At 46.7% G+C, this 24,997-nt stretch overlaps 1 long non-coding RNA gene across 4 annotated transcripts; it reads left to right on the plus strand.

Moving 5' to 3' along the window:
• Window positions 1-6,805: 6,805 nt before the first annotated feature.
• Window positions 6,806-20,337, plus strand: LOC116573381. 4 transcript variants are annotated; one of them, XR_004278764.1, is made up of 3 exons: window positions 6,806-7,425; window positions 15,779-16,760; window positions 17,166-18,121. It is a non-coding gene; the product is annotated as an uncharacterized LOC116573381 (long non-coding RNA). The 4 variants fall into 4 exon arrangements; XR_004278765.1 differs by lacking the exon at window positions 6,806-7,425 and adding an exon at window positions 19,474-20,337 and having other exon boundaries at window positions 14,743-16,760; window positions 17,166-18,002; XR_004278766.1 differs by lacking the exon at window positions 6,806-7,425 and having other exon boundaries at window positions 14,743-16,760; window positions 17,166-17,630; window positions 17,750-18,121.
• Window positions 20,338-24,997: the final 4,660 nt, after the last annotated feature.

Here is a 24,997-nt window from a genome sequence, read left to right on the forward strand (position 1 = left end):
TGGACATTGCTCTTGTATCCTCCAATCTTACTAAATTCAGTTTTAGTAGATACCAATGGATTTTCTACATAGATGGTCATTTCGTATGCAGAAAGACAATTCGTTCCTTCTTTTCTAATCTGGATGCCTTCTTAAAAATTTTTTCTTGCCTTGGGCCACCTGGGTAGCTCAGTAGGTGAAAGCATCCAACTCTTGATTTCAGCTCAAGTCATGATCTCAGTCAGGGTCTTGAGATGGAGCCCCCTTGTCAGGCTCCATGCTTGGCTTGGAACCTGCTTAAGATTCTCTTTCCTCCTCCACCCCTACGGCACGCCCCCCCCCCCCACACAAATATACTCTCTCTCTCTTAAATAAAAAATATTTTCTTGCCTTATTGGATTGTCTAGATTCTCTAGTACAATGTTGACCAGTAGTGACAAGAGTGCCATCACTATCTTGTTCCTGACCTTAAGGGAAAAGCATTAGGTCTCTCATCATTACATGTGATTTAGCTGTGAACTTTCTGTAGTGCCCTTTATTATTCCAGGATGTTCCTTCTTTTTCTAGTTTCTGAGAATTTTCCTCATGGATGGGTGCTGGGTTCTGTCAAGTTCTTTTTCTGTATCAGTTGATATATCAACTGGTTTTTATCACCATTATTCTATTAATATGGTATATCATATGAATTGATTTTTGTATGTTAAATCAGTCTTGCATCCCTGGGATAAACCCTACCTGGTCATAATGTATTACTCTTTTTATATATCGATGGATTCAATTTGCTTAAAGTTGTTAAGAATTTTGATGTCAAGGGATATTGTTAACAGTTTTCTTTTTCAGTAGTGTCTTTGTCTAGTTTGGTAAAGTAATGTAAGTCTCAAAGAAAAGAGTCAGGAGTATTCTGTCCTCTTCAACTTTCTGGAAGAATATGTAGAATCGATGTTATTTCTAACTTAAATGTTTGATAGAATTTACCAGTAAAGTCTTCTGAGACTGGGAAGGTTTATGACTATAAATTTGATTTCTGTAAGAGATACAGCCATGTTCAGGATATCTATTTCTCCTTGTATCAGCTTTCATAGTAGCTTGCTGAAAAATTGTGGCCACTGGGGTGCCTAGGTGCCTCAGTGGGTTTAACCTCTGCCTTCGGATTAGGTCATGATCTCAGGGTCCTGGAATCGAGCCCCGATTCTGGCTCTCTGCTCAGCAGGGAGCCTGCTTCCCCCTCTCTCTGCCTGCCTCTCTGCCTACTTGCGATCTCTGTCAAATAAATAAGTAAAAATCTTTTTTAAAAATTGTGGCTACTATTTCTTCTCTCTCTTTTCCTTCGGCAATTCATGTTGTTATGTGTGTTTGTATTTTATCTAGTATATATTACATAATATTGTAAAATTATATATTTATATATAAGGCTGCTTGAGCTGTTCTACAGTTTGCTGATGATGTGGCCAATTTTATTTCTCTAGAAGCTGATATGGGTCTTTTTTGTGTCTTCCATCTCTCTACTTAACATGTTTGCTCTCTCCTCCAGCTATTGGAAATACAGATACAGTTACAACAACTGTTTTAATGTTCTTGTTCCCCAATTCTAATGTCTGTGTCAATTCTGGATTTTTGTTGATAGATTTTTCTCCTCTTTATGAGTTACATTTTCTTACTTCTTTACCTAGTTTTTGATGAATTTTTGATGAATGCCAGATATATTGAATTTTACTTTGTTGAGTACTTTGTATTTGTTTAAATCTTTCTGAGCTTTGTTCTGGATGCCATTAAGTTATTTGAAACAGTTTGATCCTTTTGGGTCTGCTTTTGTTAGTGGAACCAGAGTAGTGTTTGTCTAGGGCTAATTTTGTAAGACCCTTCTAAGTACTTTACTCATTGCCCGATGAAAAATGAGGGTTTCCAGTTTGGCTGATGAAAACAGGAAATATTCTTGGCCCTCTAATTTTCTCTGATAGTTCAGAGGGAGCATCCTCACATACCATGCACTGGCCAGTCCTTGCTGAGTTTTAAGGGAGAACTGTACCTCTCTGAGGTTGTCTGTCTGTGCAGCTCTCTTCTCTCCAAGAATCTGTCCTGCTAATGCCAGATACCTTGGTTTCCTCAGAGGTCATCTTAGCTCCATCTCCTTAATTCATCTCCTTAACTAAGCTCTGTCTGGAATTCTTCCTCCCTTTGCTGCATCCTGGAAACTCTCAAAGCAGTGAGTTGGGAAGAGTGTATGGCTCACCTTGTTGATTTCCCATCTTTGTTGCTTCATTTTCAGTGTCTCAAAAATTGTCTCATATATTTTGTCCTATGTTTTAATCGTTTCAGGTGGGAGAATAAATCCAGTCCCTGTTACTCCATCTTGGCTGGAAGTGCACAGTGCTCAGTGCTCTTTTGCTTTCAGAATAGTGTCATGAAACTGGGCGGTTTGCAGTTCTGGAGGACACTGAGGTGTGTTATGGGATTGGCTGGAAGGAGAATGAGTTTATACGACAGGATGTGCATCTCTGCGTCCACAGCTGTATATCTGTCATCCCTGATTGCACATCTGTCTGTATGTCTGTCTGCAAGCCTGAATGCATTCTACCAGAGTTTGGGAAGCTGTCTGTGGCTGTCTCCCTGGGACAGGGTTCTTCCTTCTGTCTGTTCAGGTGAAATTCCAGGCTGCTCATACGGTCATCCTGCCAAATTTCTGGATGTCCCATGCCAGAGTTCGTCAGACTGGGGCTTGTGGGAGGACAGGCTGCAGATGAGCCAAGCAGGCATTTGCCTTATGTAGTTCTGATTGGGAAGGCAGGGTGGGAGCAGAATGGTTTTTCTGTTTTGAGTCACTGGGGCTGATCTGAGGGTTCTCCTGCTCCTTTCCTTTCCCAAAGGCCCACAGGCTAACTCTTTTATGGTTCCTAGCTTGCATGCTGGTTTCTCCAGGCATAGAAGAGCTCTGGTTGCTGCTATCAGCCGAGTTCAAGTCTCAGAGCAACATACCTAGTGTTCTGTATGATGGATTTTTCCATGAGTTTCTAGGAGAACGAATGCCATCATACTTCCAGGAAAGCCAGCCTTTAGCAGAACTTTCTCTTTTTCTTCTCTTGCTCTCCACCTATGCCAGGGTCATGTTACCCAGGTCACCTCCATAGTATCCAGCTCGTTCTGATGCCTTTAGTCCAAAGGTGGACAATAGCACATAAAGTTGTATCAAAAACAGGTAGCAAATTTCCCATGATACTTGGAATAGAAGAATTGTGTATGTATATATTTTTTAACCAGATTAAATTTGGTTCAAGGTTCCACTTGTCAAGATGGATAATTGGCCCAAGAATTCTAGAACTTATGCAAACCAAAAAAAAAAAAAAAAAAAAAAAAAAGCAGGAGGGAGGCTTAAATCCAATTAAGTATATTAAGTGAGTATATCTCTGATAATCTACTGATTCAGCTACCTGGGAAATCTAGATTCCAAGGAAAATGTTCTCACAGGTCCATAAGGGGACGTGCATACGTTCACTCTGACATTGTATATGGGGATGTGGACTCGGAGGCAGATTAGCTGATGTCCCTCCTGGAGTAAGATGAGAACCAGGTGCAGGGAGAGCCTTACGGTGCAGTGTCTCTCATTCTGTAACAGCTTTGGTTTGATGTCCTACTGTGACGGGCTGCTCGGAGTGATGTGCTATGTTGTTGGGAAGTTCACACTGGGCTTCAGACATTGCAGCCACACACATCTCCTTGCAGATGACTATAGTGACTTCATTATCTTGGGAGTGGGCATATGCCTTTGGGAGAAATATCATGTACTCATTCATTCATAAAACAGTTATGGGGCAAAAGCCTCTACTAGGTTTTGGAGTTACAGAGGTGACTGCTTACAATCCACTGGGGGAGACAGGTATTAAACGAAAAACATGTCATCAAATTAATAATTCTGGCCATAAAGGAAAATACCATCATTGGTATGATAGAACTAAGGTTCATAGGGGCCTAATGAAAGACCGCTCTGGAATAGGAACATTGGAAATGAGACCTGAGAGCTGAATGGAATTAGGTGTGTTCCAGGAAGGGTAATGCGGGCATGAGGGTCCTGAGGCAGGCAAGCGCTGGGTCCCTTCAAAGAATGACTCTGCTTGGGGTGCCTGGGTGGCTCAGTTGGTTAAGTGTCCAACTTGGGATCTCAGCTCAGATCTCAGGGGTGTGAGTTCAAACCCCAAGTCAGCCTCCATGCTTGGCTCCTTGATAGGTGTGGAGCCTACTTAAAAAAAAAAAAAAAAAGAATGGCTCTCCCAGGCTAGGGTGAGGTGTGTAAGCTGGAGAGAGCAACGAGGAGGAGCCTGGGGGCAGAGAGAGACAGGGCTGGGAACATGTAGAGTCTACTGCTTGATAAGGTGGCCACATAATTTATCATCCAGACTAGTACACATTTGAGACTGAAGGGGTGCCACTAATAATAATGTCGGGATAACAGGTCACCCTACTTGTAGATCAAGGTAAAGAGTCTGAGTTTCATTCTCAAGGATATGAGAAGCCATTGAGATCCTGAGGAAAGAGAGATATGACCTGGTTTGCATCTGGAGCCTGAAATGGGGCCATAGCACTCAGAAACCTCTGTCTTCCTTCCTATCTGCATGAAGAAGCCTCTGGGGGAAAGTTGTGGGCCATATCCGAAATCTGGGAGTGAGAGAGGCAGGCAGGAGTCCAGAAAAGGCCTGTGGAGTCCTGCAGGTTGGGCGGTGAGCTGGTGACCATTGCTGTGTAGCACCCCCAAGCCCCCAACCTGTGGCCCTGGAGGAGTGTGCCACCTATCTCCACCCTGCTCTGGGACAGATGCCTCTCCCAGCAGGTGAATCTGCCCCCAGGTGGGGACAGTGATGAGAGCTTTCCTGTGGGTGCTGTAGACTCGGTGGGGAGGGAATGCTCAGTCCTACCCCAGCTGCAGTTGGAGGTGGGAAGAGAAAAACACTCTTAAGAACAGCCTGCATCAACTTGACTGCCAACGAGTTTACAAAGCCAGAGTGTGAAATTTCTCAGTAAGATGACAGGGTCTCTAGCAGGCTGATCTTTACCTTCCTGGGAGAGTTACCCCTCACTCCACTCACTCATGACATTGTCGGCCCACAGCTGGCTCTGGGGCTCACATGCAGAAGAATAGTCATGGTGTCACCCCTCCCCATGCACACATATTGATCCACAGACCCAAGGACAGATCACAAACTCCTACCACCACAGAGCTCGGGGTAGACAAAATCCAGGAAATATTGTAGCTTTGGAGGGAACCAAATTTCCAAAACTTCCCCCAAAGCTGTCTATGCACATATCCAGCAAATCAGTCTTTCTCCAGCTGGAACCTGGGTCTCTTCCTTGAGAACAAGAGAAGGCCAAGGGTAAGGACCAGGTGTGGCAGACACTGTCCATTGCATACCCAACAGCCATCCTCACTCTTTCCCTGTTAACAGTGTGATCTTTGCTGCTAGTGACTGGAATGCCTTGATCTTTGGGAAGCTGGGACCATGGGGCCTCTCCCAGCCCCAGGAGATGAATCATGACTGGCGATTCAATCAACGAACTGTGGCAACTCATTCCCCTGGCTTATGATTGGTCTAGATGGGGCAGGGTGTGGGGGTTGGAAAGGTGGGAGATATGGGATCCAGTTCTGGTACATGAGATGCAAGTCTGCTGGGGAAGGCCCTTCTTCCCAAAAAGAAGGACAAAGCCTTGGCTGGAGAATGCCTTTTCACCCCTTTTCCATCCCTGGACTGAGACATGATACTTGGGAGTGCACCAGCCGCTTGGTCACCAGAATGCAAGACGCTAGCATGCGGGAATGGTGGTATGGAAAGGTAAGGGTTAGGTTCTTGAAGTCATTGTTGGTGGCACCTGTCCTGGGTGACCTACCTCTTATGTGTGACAATAACCTCTCCTTGTTTACGCTGCCACAGCCAGGCATCCTGCTCTCCGCAGCCCGAGTGTAGCCCTCACTCGCACGCTTGTAAAGCGGCTGGGGCTTCCAGTTTGGGGAACCCCTGCCCCCATCCCTAGAGGAGGAATTGAATGACACAAAGAAGTAGGAGACTCCTGAGATCATGAACACCAGCTTGGCTTCTGCCGTAACAGGATGGCCTTGGGTGAATTAACCTCACTGGGTCTTGGTCTCATCTGGGCAGGGGAGGCGATGACTAGCACTTTGCCTCACAGGGTTATTGGAAAAGAAGGGAGAAAATAAATGGGATAATGAGAAGGAAAGCAAGACCTCCGGGAAATGCCTGGTTGTACAGTAGCTGTTCAATAAAAGTCAGCTCCCTCCCCTCTTTGGGAGTTCCAGAACCACCCCTCCGATCCTGGCTGTCAAGTCACACACGGGCTCATTGTACGCGTCACCCTTATTACCAGGCGAGGATTTTGCATTATGGAACCTTGAGTTTTAAATTAAGTGTCAAATATAATTTGGCCACACTAAGAATTAATTATATGACTGCCCTTAGAAAAGCCAGGAAGCTCAGCTCTGAGTGTGAAATTGGTGTCTGCCCACAAGGGAGGGAAGCCCCCCCACCCAACCCCGAAGAGTGAATGGAGGCTGGACAGCGATGGTGCTTGGCGTGGTCGGGGCATTTCCCACTGTGGACCCTGGGAAACGGGGCTCCTTGAGGAGTGTGGCCAGGGGGTAGGGCTTTGGGGGCAGAGATGAAAACAGTTTCCAGGAGGTACCCCCCCCCCCATCACAGCCGGTCCGTCACAGCCAGCCCCGCCCTCCGTGGCTTGCGCACATCTGTCAGCTGCAGACACACATGTGGCTGGTGTCAGTCCTTCCCCTTTAAGGGAAGGGAAACATTTCCTGAGAGGGTGGCGGGGGAAGAGGGAGCCATGTGGCCAGAAGAGAGGCCACATTTGTCTCGATGACAATCCAAGGACAAAAGCTCAGTCTGGAGCATTCCAGGAGGGGCCTGCCCTCCTCCCGTGGCCTCAGGCCGGGCCCTGTTTGGAGGAGGAGGAGGCTGGGTGCAGGGTGTGAGCAGCCGGGCACCGGGCATCCCGGACCCAACCCACGTCAACAGCTGCCACCCCCACCCGGCCTCCCCGCTCTGAGGAGTCTGGGTTTAATTTTCTGGTCAGTGCCAAAAGCAGGAGGAAGAGGACGAGGAGGAGGAGAAGAAAGGAGTGAGCTGAAGCCCTAATGCGGCCGGCTGGGATCTGTCACTCAGCGCACGGCCTGCTGACGACTCAGGGCAGCCCCAGCTGTAAGCAGCCCATGATTTATGGACACCGAGTGAACTCCTGCGGCAGAAACCAGCCTTGAGATCAGAGCGGCAATAGGGCCCTTTTTTTGGCAGGAGACAGGGCCTGCATTTTTCTCATTCATGCCAAACTGCTTTGCACGGCAATTAGCTCTGTCCTCATTTAGTCTCCAGTCCCAAAGGGTAATGAAAGTCATAGATCATCTTCAAGACTGCTAATTATTGAGCTCGCTTACAGGTAGGCTTTGTAACTGTGAGAAGGGCCTGTCGGCCCGATATTTATTACTCTTCCAATAAGTAAGCAAAGTGGGGCGGGGGCACGGGAGGGAGAGGGGAAAGAAGAAGGGTGGGGTGGGGGTTAGACAGGGTGTTGGGGGGGGACAGCTTTCTTGAGACACCGCCCAAGCCCAGCCCCAGGATCTCTGACATACCTTCTGCAAATGTGCTCATCACAGGGGAAACGTCTTTATTCCGCGGAGCCATTTCTCATGCCCTAACAAACCAGTCTGGGGGAGCAGAGTGGTGAAGAGTGGCCGGTGGAGGGATGGGCTGGGGTCTGCTCTGGGGGGTGGGGAAGGCGACTGAGAGCACAGGAAGAGCAGGGTAGAAACAGAAGACGGGAGCCGCCCAGCGCCCCCACCAACCTCAGGTTCAGAGCATTCCCCTGTCCTTCTTGGGCTTGCTGGGTGGGTAGAGATGGTCCTGAGTCAGGACCCAGGGCTAGGATGAGCTCTGTCGTGTCAAGGCATGGAGTGTGTGAGGCTAATGCGGGAAAGGTTTTCCTCTGAGCCCTTTGACTTCACTTGGTCGTCCTGCCACCAAGCAGTTGTCCTCTCTGAATTATAATTTATACCAGCAGATTCCCACGGGTGTGGCTAACTAAGGGGAAGGTAGGCTCTTATTTCCACATCAACAGACTTAAAAAAATATAATGGCTTAAAAAAAAAAAAAGATTCTATTTATTTATTTATTTGGCAGACAGAGATCACAAGCAGGCAGAGAGGCAGGCAGAGAGAGAGGAGGAAGCAGGCTCCCTGCTGAGCAGAGAGCCCGATGTGGGCCTCGATCCCAGGACCCTGAGACCATGACGTGAGCCAAAGGCAGAGGCCTTCACCCACTGAGCCACCCAGGTGCCCCAATATAATGGCTTTTTAGAAAAACTAAGCATCGATATTAGCCAGGATTACTGATTTTTAAACAGAGGATGCAATTGAAGCAAGAGCTAAAGAAATATAACACGGCCTGTCAGATGCCACACTCAACATACTCAACAACAAATCCTTACTGAGTGTCCGTTGAGTGCCAGGCAAAGGAAAGAATTTGAGGTCATGTTTCTCCTCTGAGTCCTCATAACCTCCATAACTCCCACGGTGCTGGTGCCATCCCCACTTTACAGGTAGGTTAAGTTACATGGCCAAGGTCACATGGCTACTGAGGGTTAGACCCAACACCATGTGGCTCCGAAGTTCATTCTCTCAACCACAATACTGTATTTTCCTTAATTCATGCTCTCCCCTTGTCTCGGGGCGGGGGGGGGGCAGTAGTGTGCCAGGGTCCTCCCCAACTCCATTCAGCGACATCACGTTGGGAGCTTGGAACTGACCAGGGTAGGAATGTTTACACTATGGAAAATGGCAAATGCTATTGGGTTAGTTTTTGTGTTGGTTTGTTGTTTGCTTCCTGAAGAGCTATTTACTAAACTTTCACCAGCACATCCCCGGGGAAGGACCCAAGGGGAAAGGGAAAACATTACACTGTAGTTCATGGCAAGTTCTCTCCATCAGAGGCAACTGGAGAGAGAGTCTGGAGACATGAGTTCTACACCCGGCGTTGCTAGTAAGGGACCCTAACTTGAGCAATTTGTCCTCATTTGCTTTGGATGGTCTTTCGGGTGCCACTATAGCCACAAGATTAAGTATAAAACTATTTGCATAAAGAGCCTGGAGACACAAAATGAAGCTTAACTGCATTTCCGTTTTTGCTCATGAACATAAGGAGGCTCTCCCATTCGTGGGCAGAGTAGGGCTCGGGCTGGGGGTGCGTGTGCAAAGCACATGTTGCTGTAGGAGCTGCTTGGGTGTGGAGGACATTCCTTCTGCTTCCTCTTTCGTTCCTCACTGTGTCTGGAGCCAGACAGACTAGGGTAGAAACACACCTCTTCCCACCTCTGTGACCTAAGACAGGTTGCTTGGCTTCTCTGCGTTTCCATTTTCTCTACTGGGAAACGAGCATAATCAGTAGTGTCTATTCGCAGGGTGGTGTGAAGACTGAATGAGATAATGCACACCAGCTGCAGGGTACTAACTTGGCACGGAACAAGTGTTCCGAACCTTCTCAGTGTTGCCCCTTTTCTCCCCGCCGCCCTCCCGCAGCTTCTTTCCGTGTGGGGGATGGGGGGAAGGAAGGTCCCCCACCCCCCCATCCCCATCGCACCCCCTAGCTGCCAGGGCCCCTGTACAGGTGGCCAGGTCTGAAAAGGAGGGGCTGCTCTCTCCTGCCTCCGCCTGTGGGAGCAGCACCCCCCCACACAAGTATGCAAACCATTGTGTGTTCCTACTGCTGGGAGGAAGGTGTGATCCTGGGGTCTCTTGCTCCCAGGGGTAGAGGCTCAGGCTGCAGGGGCACAACCCTGGACTCTGCAGGCAGGTCAGCTGGAAGGACACCAAAGAGGCTGTGGGAGTTCCTAGTCTACTCACCCTGAGCAGCTGTGCCCTCTGTGCATGTGGTTCAGAAATGCCCTTCCGTGTGGGTTGCTTCCGGTGGGTGGGACTGGCCCTGTCCTTGTACGTCGGGTGGTGGGCGTCTTGGGATGGCTTCTGTCTGTACCCTGGCCTTGGCTCTGGGAGACCCTGGTCCTCTACCTTCACACCCCTCTGCATGTTCCAGCTGACTTCCCCACAGGCGTCTGAACACGGGCACAGGGTCTTCTTTTTTTCCATCTTTCAGCACTCCCTATCCTCTGATCCTGGGGGACAGTGGCTCTACCAGCTTGGACACCCACCTCTCCCAATCCTCTCTCCTGACCTTCTGTCTCCAGGACACCTTGCACTTCACCTCTCACCCTGGATCTGTTTCTCTTTATTTTCTTGGCCTCCCATCCCTGTTACCTACCATCCCAACCCCCAACCCCCGCCCCGCCCACCATGGTCTGGCTTTATAATACCCTCTGGACCCTTGACTTAAGGCTTCCTGAGGGTAGGTTGAACACACGAAGGCTAATAATAGTAGTAGTAATAATAATAGCAGGACACTGATGAGTGGAACCAGGACCCCCAATGAAGTCAGGATGCAAGGCTCCATCCCTAAGCTCTTTTGCTCCCTGGGGCAGTCATCCTCTCTCCTCAGCTTCTCCTCACGGCAGTGTTGTGGCTGCGAAAGCTGTGGCCTCATCGATGCCCATAGTGAACGAAGGATATCTAGGGAAGGACTGGCTTGTCCAAGCCTGGGACATGGGCTCAACCTTGGCTGCATCACTGTGCTGACCAGGTGGGGTTCCAGGATGGGTCAGGCATGGGCCACCCGGCTGCCGGGTGCATGGTCACATGAAGAGCTGTCCAGAAGCAGGCAGATGCTCTGCTGAGCCAGGACGCAGGACGCCACTGCAGGTGAAGGCTGTCTGTCTGCGCCCCCCAGTCCAGCACTGGCTACAATAAGCACATGCGAAGTTGCATGGGGACACGGACACAGGTCCAGGTCCAGACAGAGATGATGCTGCCCCATCAGGGATTTGTCTCAGGAGAGCCACAGTCATGTGCGGAGCTAGAGGACAATCTTTTATCATTATTATTACTACTACTATTATTATTTTATGAACCAGAAATGCTTATTGCAGAAATGTGGCTACAGTTCTAGTTGGGGGGCTCTGGTTGAGGCTGGACCAGGGCCCCCTGCCAGGACTGGGCAGGTGGGGCAAGAAGCAAGCAGAGGGAGTGTGTCTGGGCCTGGGGCCTAGAGCTGCAGGAAGATGCTGGGAGCTGGGCTACAAGAGAGGCCTGTGCCCTTCCGTTCCATGTTTAGGGCCTTTGCCACATCATCCTCCCTCACCATGAAGAACCTCTTGAGTTGTTCATTCCCAAGGAGTGACACCAAGGGAATCATCTGTTAACAAATCTGTCTCCTTCCCAAAGGCTCCAGTGGGTTCAGGAGCCAAACCCTGCTTTCCGAGCTGGGGGCTCTCCCCGCCTCACCAGGCACAGACATCATGGACACTCAGGTGACCAGCAGGACCTCCTAGGCCTGCAGAGTGCCGCCCTGCTGTGTGAATCCTGGCAGGTGGGCCTTGGGACAGCCCTGCGAATTCGTGGTTAGAGGTCTAAATGGGAGTCATAGAACAGAAAGCACTTTCCCAACTCTGCTGTCCCAGGACTATGAGAAGAGGGTGTGGGTAGAGGGCCTTGTGGGGGTGGGCACAACTCCTACACTTTTTTTAAAAAATTAATTTATTTATTTGACAGACTGAGAGAGTACAAGTAAGCAGAGTAGCAGGGAGAGAGAGAGAAGCAGGCTCTCCGCTGAGTAGGGAGCCCGATTTGAGGCTCGATCCCAGGACCCTGGGATCATGACCTGAGCTGAAGGCAGCCACTTAACCAACTGAGCCACTCAGGTGCCCCAACTCCTACACTTTTAATACTCCTTGTTACCTGCTTGCTACTTGCTGCTACCAGGAGGGGTGGAGACAAGGACTGTTAATGTTAGGGGCAAGGCCTAGGTTTTGAATTGGGATAAAATCTGGCTGGGGAGAGGGACAGTTTGGGGAAGTGGGTTGAGACAGAATAGAGGGTAATAACTGAGTCACCAGTGGGTCCCAGCCCTGGACGTGTCTCATGCCCACAGGCCTCTGAGAACCTCCTGGCCATCTTCCCCTACTGTGTGGGGAACACACATACATAACAAACACACACACATACATAACAAACCAATCCAAACCCATTTTTATTGTGTCACAGATTCTGTGGGACAGGAATTTGGAGAGGGCACAGTGAGAATGGTTTGTCTCTGGGGACCTCAGCTGGGTTGACTCAAAGTCTGGGGGAATAATCTGGAAAAGTCTTCATTCACATGTTTGGCATTTGAGGCTTGCTGTGAGCTGGAAGGTGGCTTGGCTCTGGGTCAGAAACCTCCACCAGCCTCTCCATAGGAACTTTGTGCGGGGGCTACTTTGGGCTTCCTCCCAGCATGGCAGCTGGGTTCCAGGACAGGCACCCCCAGAGAGCCAAGAGAAGCTGTGTGCCCTTTCTAGTCTAGCTGTAGAAGTCATACAGTGTCACTTCTGCCACATTCTATTCAGGGAAGCAGTCACAAGCCAGCACAGATTGAATGGGAAAGGAATTAGCTGCTTCTTCATGGGGAGAGACAAGGTGATACTGTAAAGAGTTTATGGAAAAGGAGATGTTGTTGAGGCCCTTACCAAAAGTATGAATAGCCACACCTTTGGAAAATTCAACTGCCACACCCATAAATTGCGAAGACGAGAGGGTCCAGGGGCAGACAGAGCCTCACACCCACTTCATAGAGGGGGAAACTGAGGCTACAAAAGTCATTAAATTGAAAAAGGGCCCTTGGGGTGCCTGGGTGGCTCAGTCGTTAAGTGTCTGCATTCAGCTCAGATCATGATCCCAAGGTCCTTGGATCGAGCCCCACATCTGGCTCCCTGCTGAGCGGGAAACCTGCTTCTCCCTCTCCCACTGCCCCTGCTTGTGTTCCCTGTCTCACTGTGTCTCTCTCTGTCAAATAATAAATAAAATCTTAAAAAAAAGGAAGAAAAAGGGCCCTTAAAGCCCAACATATACTCTATTTAGAGATTCTTTCTATGGAATCCCATGGAGCTAAGGATCTAGTCTCTTCCTGAATGCCTATACTGATGTGGAGCTTGCAAAGTGGCCCATTCCAATTGCTGCATGGTTGAAATTGTCAGAAAGTTCTTAGATTGTGATAAAAGCCACGTCCCTGTAATGTCTGCTCATCGGCACTGATTATGCCCCCAGTGAATGAGGCTGGGTCAAGAAAGAAGGAAACTAACACTCTTGGGTGCTAACTGTGTGTCGGGCCTGTGTCTGAGCCCCTCACAGCCCTTTCCTGGAGGGTAAAAGTGTGCCAATCCACTCACTGTCGATGGACTTGTCACTTTTCCATCCTGAGGTCTTTCCCCTTTTCCTCTATGACCCATTTTCTATCACCTTTGCTTATGTTCCAGCTTCTCCTGGCTTTTTTTTTTTTTTTTTAAAGTAGCCACACACATCACACAAGATCAGCTTACCTTAAGCTTGCAGTCAGCCGAACATCGCCAGTCATTTTTCATTTCGACTGCTGCTGCCCCTGATCTCTCCCGTGCCACCTTTCATCCAGGAGTCTTCTCATCAGACCAGGATTAGAACGAAGATGGATAGCCAGGGGTCCATGGATGGCCCCAAAGGACGTCTGAGCACAAGGGGTGCCTGAAGGGTGGGATCTGTGAGCTGTCTCAGGTGGACCAGGGATCAGCCTGCGCTCTGGCTTCCTTGTAGCCAAACAGATTTATTCAGAGACTGTGAGGACCATCCCTTAACACTCACCATGCCTGTCCCCTTCTTGCTTATGGGGGAGGGGACAAACCACAGGGATAGGGACATAACGTTCCCGACAGGCTTACAAGGACGTCACCTGAGTCTGGCCTGCGGACAGGCTTACCGCCTGGCATGAAGGGTGAGGTCATGGGGAAGACTGCAGAGGTGGAGAGGATCAGAGAAGGCTCACTGCAGCTCTCCTTCATTCGGGCCCCAGCAGATTCTTAGTCACATACATATGTGTAAAAAAAGAGTAGAAGCATGTATTAATTTTAGGTGAATCCTCGTAAATTGATATGTCCCTTGAACACCAGTATGAGGACTTCCGGAAATGCAAGTGGCCAAAACAAAACTAAAACTAGTCTCAGTAAGAAAGGGAATATACTGGCTCACCTGCTGTGAAGGCCAAGGGGAGAGTGGGCTTCAGGCTGGACTGGATCCAGGGACCTGGAGAAGTCATCAGACTTGTCATCAGAGGACTCTGTTGCTCTAGTTGGCATCATTTGTTTCTACCATAAATTGTTTCTTTTTCTTTTCCTTTTCCTTTTTTTTTTTTTTAAGATTTGATTTGTTTATTTGACAGAGAGAGAGATCACAAGTAGGCAGAGAGGCAGGCAGAGAGAGAAGGGGAAGCAGGCTCCCTGCTGAGCAGAGAGCCCGATGTGGGGCTTGATCCCAGGACCCTGAGATCATGACCTGAGCCTAAGGCAGAGGCTTAACCCACTGAGCCACCCAGGCGCCCCCATAAATTGTTTCTTCAGGTAGTGGTAGCCAAGGCTGTAAGAACTTTGGGGTCCTAGCCTTGTGATTCTCAATCTAAAAGAAATGGAAGCAGGGCACCTGGGTAAATCAGCCGGTTAAGCCCCTGCCTTCAGCTTAGGTCATGATCTCAGGGTCCTGGGATCAAGCCCCGAATCACGCTCTCTGCTCAGCAGGGAGCCTTCTTCCCTCCACCCCCTGCCTACTGCTCTGCTTACTTGTGATTTCTCTCTTTGTTAAATAAATCAATAAAGTCTTTTAAAAAAAAAATAAAAGAAACGGACACTATCTCTCCTTCAGAATCAGTGTATAAAATCCCAGGGAAGGACTCTGATTGCCCTGACATAGGTCACATGCTTCTCCTGGGCCAGTCTTTGTAGGCAGAATGATAGGATAGAAGGATTGGCCGGGCCTGGGTCATATATCTTTTCTAGTGGCCTGCTGCCTCCCAGGCATCCAGGGGCGGGAAGGAGTATGACAAGCCTTAGAGGACAGGAATGAGCAAGTCAGGAATTAAAGCTATGCTGTCTTCTGGATCTATCTGATATTTCATATCTGCTTCTTTTCGTCCACTTCCTCATTCTCCTGTTTTCCTTTGATGATGAGCTGCTGCTGCTTTTTTTTTTTTTTTCCTTTCTCAGTGTCTACCATGGCTCAAAATGGCTGCCTCAGCCCCAAACATTAGTGACTTTTAGGAGCCTAATACCCTCTGTGGCTGAGTTCAGATTTTCAAGGAAGAGAGAATCTGATTGGTTGCAGGGATAGGTGTTCACTACGGGACCATTCCGCTGTGGTGAACATGCAGTGCGGACATGGCCTCTGAGGTCTCCCCCTTGAACAGGCCTGGTAGGAGCAGTTCCTTAGAGAAGGGAGCTGCGGGTGGGGCAGGCATTTTGGACCAACATGTTGTACTAGTCCCAGGTAACCCAGGGAAGGGCAGAGCATGGCACCCTCCTTGTCCTCCAGTAGCTTCAAGTCGAGCTGGGCAGGAAAGATGCTCATTTGGGCCAGGGCTCATAGGCCCTTGGAGAAAAGCAAGGTCATCATGGGCCATGGCAGGCAGAACAAACTTGTCCTGGAGGTGGTGAGAACAGAGCTGGCTTTGTCAGGTGGGCAGAAAGGAAAGGACGAGATACTCCAGAGCACGGAGCAGATGTTCTCTTCCTCACACCTGAGCTGACTCACTTAAACCAATACACAAATGCATCTGAGGTGTCACGATTGAACTTTTCCTCAAAGCAAGGGCTCTAAAGAGGAAGCTTCTACGTGCCTTTCTATCTCCTCCCCCAGGTTCCCGCCAGACTCCTTATAACACCCTCCACCCCAGGATGCCCAGGAAGTGATCCTCCCCCCTCCGCCACTCACCATCTCTGGACATGTGTGTGGAGGCTGCAGGGAGTTTTCCGTGACTTTTTGGAAAGTCAAGGAATGTCTGTCTCCAAAAGCCAAGGAAGGAAGGCAGGAAAGGAGGGAAGGAGGGAGTAAGTAAGTAAGTTTGGTTCAAGAATAAAAAGAGGAATATTAACTGTTTGCATCTGGAGAAGGTAAAGAAACTCTAAGGTAGGGACTTCCGTTCCCTTATTGTGGATGAAGAGAGGTCCAGGGCAATTCCGGCCTTGCTCAGGTTCCCATGGTGGGATCAGAACCCTGGCTTCTCACTGCCCTGGCTGGCCGAGAGCTCTTTCCATGAGCCCTTGCTGGCCTGCTGGCCTGGCTGGGATAATGGGGGGTGAGGGAGGCATGGGGAAATGCCTCCCCATCACAAAGTGGGAGTAGAGGCTCAGCCCAGGAAAGTGTGGCCAAAACTCAGTTCTCCTGGGAGCCCCAAGGGATCCAGAAAGTGACTAAGAGGTCACCAGCGGCTCCTCTGGGAACTGGGCTAAAGTCCCTCCAATAGGCTTTATCTGGGCAGATTCCATTTCCTGTTGGAGGAAAAGGAAGAGATCTTTGTGTTTCTCTGCTGCTTTCCCCTTTCAGGCAGATCAGAAACCAGATGGAGTCAGATAAACCCAGTGGAGAAGAAAGAGGCCCTGGCTGGCTGGGAAGAGAAGGGTCCCTTTCCCAAGTCACGCAGGAAGACACCCAGAGAGACCCTTCCCCTGCAGAAGAGGGAGAAGGGGTTCAAATGGGTCTCCCCTTAGACTTGTAATAATAGTATTTCCAAATGAGGTTGTCCCTACAGTGACTGCGTTATTATTTTGCATCTGGTTGAGAGCGACAGATTGTTAACCATGAACTTAAGGACTTGACACTCCTTCACAGTTTCAGCAAGGTCGGTCTCACAAAATGCAAGTGGCCCCAACCTCACTTGACCTCCACGAGGCTCCCTCGAAGGCAGTCTCGGAGGGCAGGGGGCGTGGAGGAGGAGGCCGAGGGGGTGCGGAAGGGAGAGCGGCTAGAGGGAGGAGAGAGGAGCAGGGAGGAGCAGAGAGGAGGGGTGCGGGGAGTCCCGAGGGAAGGAAACAGGAAAACCGGAGGGAGGACGAGGAGGGAGCCCGGCGAGAGCGCGCGAGGGGCGAGGGCAAGGTGACCGCGGGTATCAGTGAGGGGCCAGTTGTCAGGGTTCTATCTGCGCCGTGATTGATGGGAGCCTGGGTTTTTCTGTCAGCCTGTCACGGCGCAGGAATGTTTAATGTTCTCATTATTGGTTACGCTGTTGTGTATATTTCTCTGTCAGCACCGGGGACCCAGCTGAACTGGCAGAGCACTTCAAAGGCCTGCGGGTCATTCATCATCCCCATGACGCTCCGGCAAATGCTCAGCTTCAGCTCCGCGCCAGGGATTTGTTATGACTTGCGAGCCGGCTGACAGACAGGACGGTGGCGGCCGCGGGAGGGGGACGCGCGGGAGGGAGGCTCGCAGCCCTTTTGTCACTCCGGGGGAGAGGCAGCGCCCAGCGCCCGGAGTCGGGGCGGGGTGGCAGGTGGGGGGCCGGGGTGGGGGGCAGAAGGTGCAGCCTGGTCGGGAGTCACCCGCGGGGGCGGACCAGGGGTGCACGGGAGGGCTGGGGTCCCAGCCGCCCCCCCCCCCCCCCGCCCCAGGCTGTCCCCGCAGGCCCAGCGAGCGCCCTCGCCCCTCCCGTCCCACTCTCCTCCTCTCGGCGGGCGGCTGCGTCTCCGAAAGTTGCTCTGAAAACCCAGAGGTTGGGGAAAAAAGGGAAACTTGCAACCGGCCCGGCCGGGGCCGGGAGGGGTGGAGTTGGGGGGGGAGGGGAGGGGAGGGGAGAGCAGCAGAATATCGGAGCTTTGTTTCCTTTCCCAGGCCGTGACATGATTAATCGTTTTCTTCTGATCTAATTTTGGAACATGAAAAACAGCACATTTGTCTTGAAGAAAAATGATGTGCCGAACTGCGCAGATGGAAATTTCGAGCAATGAGAAAGATTAAAGTGAAACCCCACTCCTTAGACCTAATCATGAGTTGTAGATTATTCTGTCGGCCCAGCCAGATGGTAGCTCTGATTCCACAGCCCCTTCTTATATTAATGAATACTAGACTGTTATATTTGACTTAGGTAAGTGAAATGTCTATCAGAGCTAATGGACTGCCAGCCAGCATAACACATGTTGTACCGCTAAGGGTCCTTGCTGCATTTTTCATGTTTTATACTAATGTAGAACATTTTGTTTCCTACTGTTTTTCATCATTGTCACTGTTTGCTAAATATTTTCACATGGAAGGGGGGGAGGGAGACAAAGTCATGAGGAAAAAGAACCCCCCCCCCCAAACTTGTGTCCAAAGCTAATTTCCTCCCGTTGGGCTTGGCTATAACTCTACGAGTAAAACAGTCACCCCAAGCTATGCGTACAGGAACTCAATAGTAACGTGATTAAGTTCCTAGTCAACAAGACTACACTGGACTGTATGTTAACAAACCTAATTATAGCCCCGTGGTGATAAATTGGGCCAGGGCCCTTGCCACACATCTCTGAGGTCATGTCTAGAAGAGCAGCTTGACCCTCTTATCCCAGGGGAGAGAACTGTCCTGGAGAGGAGTCCCAAGCTCGACTTTCATGAGGGGCTCTCTTGACTCAGGGGGTCCTTTGCCTGGGGAGGGTGGGCGCAAGGTCGGAAACGTGGTGGTGGAGCTGAAGGTCAGAGGTATGAGCCACCAGGCTCTCCTGGAGGAGGCTGAAGGGGGGCGGCTTCGAGCTGTGGGCACCAACAGTGTTGTGAGCGCTGCCAGGATGCCTGAGAGGGGAGCGTGCTGTTCCCAGTTCACTGGTTCCGTGGAGACCTTGGGACCTGGTGGCTCACCTTCTCTGGGCCCCATGACCGCAGTCCCTTCTTCCAGCACCTCCTCTGTGCACTGGCGAGGCCCCGAAGAGCTTGCTGTTCAAGAGGAAATCCTGAGTACTTATTTGTGAAAACCCCAAGGCTGGCTGGGACTAGTGTCCTGGAGAAAATGAGTCCTGGAGATGGAATCTGAAAGCTGTTTGGGCAGATAAGACGCAGGCGGTTGAGAGATATCTTCAAAGGGGAGTGTCTATTTTTTTTTTTTAATTTTTGTTTATTTATTTGACAGAGAAAGAGAGCTCAAGTAGGCAGAGAGGCAGGCAGAGGGAGAGGGAAAAGCAGATTCCCCGTTGAGGAAGGAGCAGGATGCAGGACTCCATCCCAGGACCCTGGGACCCTGACCTGAGCCGAAGGCAGACGCTTAACCCACTGAACCACCCACGTGCCCCCAAAGGGTAGTGTCTTGAGAAAAAAATGAAAAGAAATACACAGAGAGGGGAGACCTATACAAGACAAGACATGAGAGAGAGAAAGAGAGAGAGAGATGGAGAGGGAGGGAGGAAGGGAGAGAGAGAGAGAAGTAAGAGAAGAATGCAGAGAAAGAGAGAGACATCGAGGCAAGGAGGTGTATATACCAACAGAGCAGATAGCCAATGAATTCAAACTATTCTTGCTCCAGCCAAAATGAGCTCCCTAAAAAGCGAATCTCATCCCTGCTTAAAATTCTTTCTTGGTGGTGATTCTTGCAGGAGTCAGTTCAGATGTCTTGGCTGTGAAGAGATGACCCTTTTCCATCGACTCCCAGCGTACTTCTCCAGCCTCATCTCTCACCTCTCCTTCACTATGAACCCTGCACTTCTGCCACAGGAGCCTTCTCGGGGCTCTGAAGAATGCTAGGCTCTTTCACAACAATGTATTTGTGTCTGTGTTTGTCTGTCTCACTCCCTTCCATTCTTTATCTGGCAAACTCCTATTCATCCTTCAAGACCCAAAGCCCATGTGTCCTCCTCTGCCCCTTTCCTCACATTCCTCTGGGCATTATTTAATACTCTGGGCTTCCATCACATTTTGTCCATATCCCTGTGGATATATGGGCTGGGTTGCATTGAAAAATGCATGTTTTTGTAAACACACTTCTACATTTCCTTTCCTTTCCAACTATTTGTGCGTTTATCCGTTTGTTCATGCATCCGAGTAGTGCGTCTTGAGAACCTACTGTATTGCCAGGTGTTGTTTCAGGCCCTAGGGATTCAGCCCGGTACAAAATTCTCAGCCCTCTCAGAGGTGCCATTTTGGTATTATCTGTGTGGGGCTGTTAGTGAGGCTTCTTTGCAGGAAGAAATAGAAATTAATTTAGGCCAGCTCTCATAGTGGGGGTTACTGTAAAATAGTGGCAATAAAGGAGCGAAAATCTCATGGAGACCCAAGAACAACTGGATGGCTTCTGAACAACCTCTCAGCTTCTATAACTCATTATTGGGTCACTCATGGCTCCTCCCAGGCCTTACTGCCATTTAAAAAACTTTGTATTGTGGTATACACGCAGAAAACTGCACAGAAGGGGCACCTGGGTGGCTCAATCGCTAAATGTCTGAACTTCTGCTCAGGTCATGATCCCAAGGTCCTGGGATGGAGCCCTGCATCAGGCTCCCTGCTGAGCAGGGACCCTGCTCCTCCTTCTCCCACTCCCCCTGTTTGTGTTCCCTCTCTTGCTGTGTCTTTCTGTCAAATAAATAAATAAAATCTGAAAAAAAAAAAACTGCACGAGAACACAGCTCAATGATTTTCACAAACTATAATTCACAATAAGATTAAGCGACAGAATATTTAGCACTCCAGTGCCCCCTCTTGTCGTCCTTTAACGTTTCATTTTTAAGTTAAATTCCCACCCAGCTTCCCTCCATTATTTACTATGACATTTTGATTTCTTTTTCAGTGGGTTTGTTTTTCTGAACAGCTTTATTGAAGTAAAATTTACATTCCACAAAATCATCTATTGTATAGAATATTACTCAGCCATAAAAAAGAATGAAATCTTTCCATTTACTACAACATGGATGGACCTACAGGGTATTATGCTAAGTGAAATGAATAAGGCAGACTTGAGAAAGAGAAATACCATACGATTTCACTTATATGTGGACTCGAAAAGACAAAACAAACGAGCAAACAAACTCATAAATACAGAGGACAAACTGATGGTTGCCAAAGGGGAGGGGTTGGGGGAGGGGTAAAATGGGTGAAAGGGATTAAGAGGTACAAGCCTCAAGTTATAAAGTAAGTCATGGAGAGAAAAGTACAGCATAGGGAATATAGTCAATAATATTATAATAATGTATGGTGACGGATGGTGATTACACTTACTTTGGTAAGTACTGAGTAATGTGTAGCTTTGTCAAATCAATATGCTGTACATCTGAAACTAATATAATGTTGTATTTCAGTTATAGTTTAATAAAAAATCACCCATTGTAAGTGAACAATGCAATGATTTTTAGTAAACCTGTAGAGTTGTACAATCATGACTGTAATCCAGTCTTAGAACATTTCCAACATCCCCTCCAAATTCTCTTGGGCCCATTTTCAGTCAATTCTAAGTTCCAGCCCCAGTCCTAGGTAAAGAGCTTTTACATCGAAGTCTGTGATCTATTTGAAAAAAAGACGACAACTTTTTTGAGATACAATCTGCAGGCTGTAAATTCCATCCTTTAAAAAATGTAAAATTCAGGGGTTTTAATATATTGCAAAGTTGTGTAAATATCTCCACTCTCTAATTCCAGAATATTTCATCACCCAAAAAAAGAACCTATCCCCACCCCATGCTTAAGCAGTCACTGCCCATTCCTCTCTCCCCCAATCCCTGGCAAGCACAAATCTGTTTTCTCTCTCTATGGATTTGCCTATGCTAAACATTCCGTACAAATGGAATCATAGAGTATGAAGCTTTTGTGTCTGGCTTGTTTCACTCAGCATAGTGTTTTCAAGACTAATCCATGCTGTAGCATGAATGAGAACCTCATTTCTTTTTTATGGCCAAATAATATTCCTATATTACCATACAGATTTATAACATTTTGTTTATCCATTCCTCATTGATGGAGATTTGGGTCGTTTCCATTTTCTGGCAATTATGAATAATGCTGCTGTGACCATGTATGTACAAATTCTTGTGTGCACATATGTTTTCAATTCTCTTGGCTATATATCCAGGGTTAAATAGGATTGCTCGATCATACGCTAACTCTATGTTTTACTTTTGACTGTGATCCATTTGAAGCTAATTTTTGTATAGGTATAGGTTGAGAGTCTAAGTTCATTTTTATTTTCATACGAATATCCAGTTTGTCCCAGCACATAACTTTTTAAAATCATGAATTATCACTTGGGTATGTCAGAAGTTTTTCCTGCAACTATAGAGTGAGGTATTAAAATCTCTAGTTCTTATTGTTTATTTATTTCTGTTTGAAATTATCATATGAGTTTTGTCCTTTATTCTTTTAATATGGTAGACTATATTAATTTATCTTCAAATATTAAACCAACCTGCCATTCTTGGGATAAATACACTTAGTCACAGGATGTAATCCTTTTTATGTGTTGCTGAATTTGGTTTGCTAGTATTTTGTTAAGAATTCTTGCATCTGTTTTCATGAGGGATGTTGGTTTTCTTTTCTTTTTTCTGTGACATCTGTGTTTGGCTTTGATTTCTCACTAAATCTAGCATCGTAGAATGATTTGCAGTATTCCTTCCTTCCACTATTTTTTGAGTTTGTGAAGGATTGGTATTATTTCTTCTTTAAATATTTAATATTTGATTCACCAGTAAAGCTGTCTGGGCTTAGTCTTTTCTTTGTGGGAAGATGTTTAATTACTCATTCAGTTTCATTTTTCATCGTAAGTTTTATTAGATTTTCAATTCTTTGTGAGTCAATTTTGGTAATTTGTGTACTTCTACAATTTTCCCACTTAATTTTAGTTGTCTAATTCGATGGCATAAAGTTGTTCATGTATTCTCTTACAATCCTCTTAATTTTTGTAGTATCAGTAATGATATGTCTTCTTGATTTTGGTAATTTGTATTTTCTCTCACTTTCTAGATAGTAAAGTTAAGAATTTTCCAATTTTATTGAGTTTTTAAAATAACCAAATTTGGCTCTATTGATTTTTCTCTATTTTCCATTTCATTGATTTATGTTCTAAGAATGTGATTTAATTTACAAATTTTTGGCGTTTCTCCTGGTTCTTTCTTATGGATCTCTAATTTAGTTTTGTTGTGGTCAGGGAACATATTTTGTATGATTTCACTCTTTTTAAAGTTAAACGGACCTGTTTTGTGCTCTAGCATATGATTTATCCTGGAGAATGTTCCATGTGTTCTTGAAAAGAATGTTTATTTCACAGTCTTTGGGTAGAATGTTGTGTACACGCCAGTTAGGTCAAGTTTGTTGATAGTGTTATTCACATCTTACATGTTTTTTCTGACTTCCTAACTGATTGATCCATTATTGAGAGTAGGATGTTGAAATCTACAATTATTGTTGGATGGTCTATTTCTCCTTTCAATTCCATCAGTTTTTGCTTTATGTATTTTAAGGCTCTCTTGTTAAAGGCATTCACATTTATTTATTTATTTTTATTTAAAAAAATTAACATATAATGTATTATTTGTTTCAGTGGTACATGTCTGTGATTCACCAATCTTACACAATTCACAGCGCTCACCATAGCACATGCCCTCCCCATTGTCCACCACTCAGCCACCCCATCCCTCCCACCCCCTCCACTTCAGCAACCTTCAGTTTATTTCTTGAGATTGAGAGCCTCTTATGGTTTATCTTCCTCTCTGGTTTTGTCCTGTTTCATTTTTTCCCTGTCTTCCTCCATGATCCTCTACCTTGTTTCTCAAATTCCACATATCAAGTGCACACACATTTCTAATAATTACTTCCTGATATAGTAATATATTCCAGATATATAAATATCCCTTATTATAAAAATTTCCCTCTTTATCTCTACTAGTATTTTTTGTCTTAAAGTCTATTTTGTCTGCTATTAATGTAGACTCTCATTAGTAAATTTGATTATTAGTGAAAATGATCATGATCTTCAGATATATAGAAGCTCTGCTAATTAACCTTCATTTAAAAATATTTCTTTATTTCCTCTGTAAAACATACAAACTGATGCTCTAAGCACAATAAATACTTGTAACTGGTATGCTACTGTCCAACACTAGTTGTGTTATCTGCTTACTACAAATCAGTTGTGTATGTTCCTAAGCCTGTTTATATCAGCTTTACTTGTAATTTTCATTACCTACTTGATTTAAATATAACATAAACTCATAAAATCTGACTATAACAAGAAATGAATTTTTCTATATTAACTAAATTGAATGTTTTAGAAAGACTCAATAAAAACAAACGGCAAAAAAATTGTGTCGAATTGAGGGTGCATATGATAGCTAAAAATTTGAAGAAAAAAATCACAAATATTTAGAAGGAATTTCCATATGCAAAGAATTCTGCTTGAATTATAGCTGTGCTTACAGTGTAGAAGAGGTAGAGATGTCAAAATTATCTGACAAATTTTAAAGTAATCATGATAAAAATGTTCCAACAGACTATTACAAACATATTTGAAACAAACAAAAAAATAGAAAGTCTTAGCAAAGAAATAGGAGATATAAAGAAGAACCAAATGGAAATACTGGAACTAAAAATACGATAACCAGAATAAAAAGCTCAGGGAGTAGAATCAATAGTGGAATGAAAGACAGAGCAAAGAATCACTGAACCAGAAGTCAAAACTATGGAAATTATCTAATCTAAAAGAGAGGGGAGGTGGAGGAAAAACAGAAAGAGAGCTTTAGATATCTTCAGACTACAACAAAAGATCTAACATTTGCGACCTCAGTGTCAGGACACTGAAAAAGTATGGAAGAAGTAATGGTGGAAACCTTTCCAAATTTGTCAAAAAACATAAACTTATAATTCAAGAAGCTGGATGATTCCCAAATAGGATAAATTGGAGATGTCTATACTAAGATGCATGATAATTAAACTTCTGAAAACTAAAGGTAAAGAAAAGTCTCAAAAGCAGGCAGATAAAAATGACAACTTACTTGAAATGAAAAAACAATGTGAATTATGGTGTATTTCTCATCAGAAAATATAAAGGCCAGAAGAAAGTGGCACAATATTTTCAAGTGCTGTCAAATCAGAGTCCCACAGCCAGCAAAAATATCCTTCAGAAATGAAGAAAAAATGGAGA

Source organism: Mustela erminea, chromosome 14 (genome assembly GCF_009829155.1).
Source record: "Mustela erminea isolate mMusErm1 chromosome 14, mMusErm1.Pri, whole genome shotgun sequence".
Taxonomy (NCBI): Eukaryota; Metazoa; Chordata; class Mammalia; order Carnivora; family Mustelidae; genus Mustela; species Mustela erminea.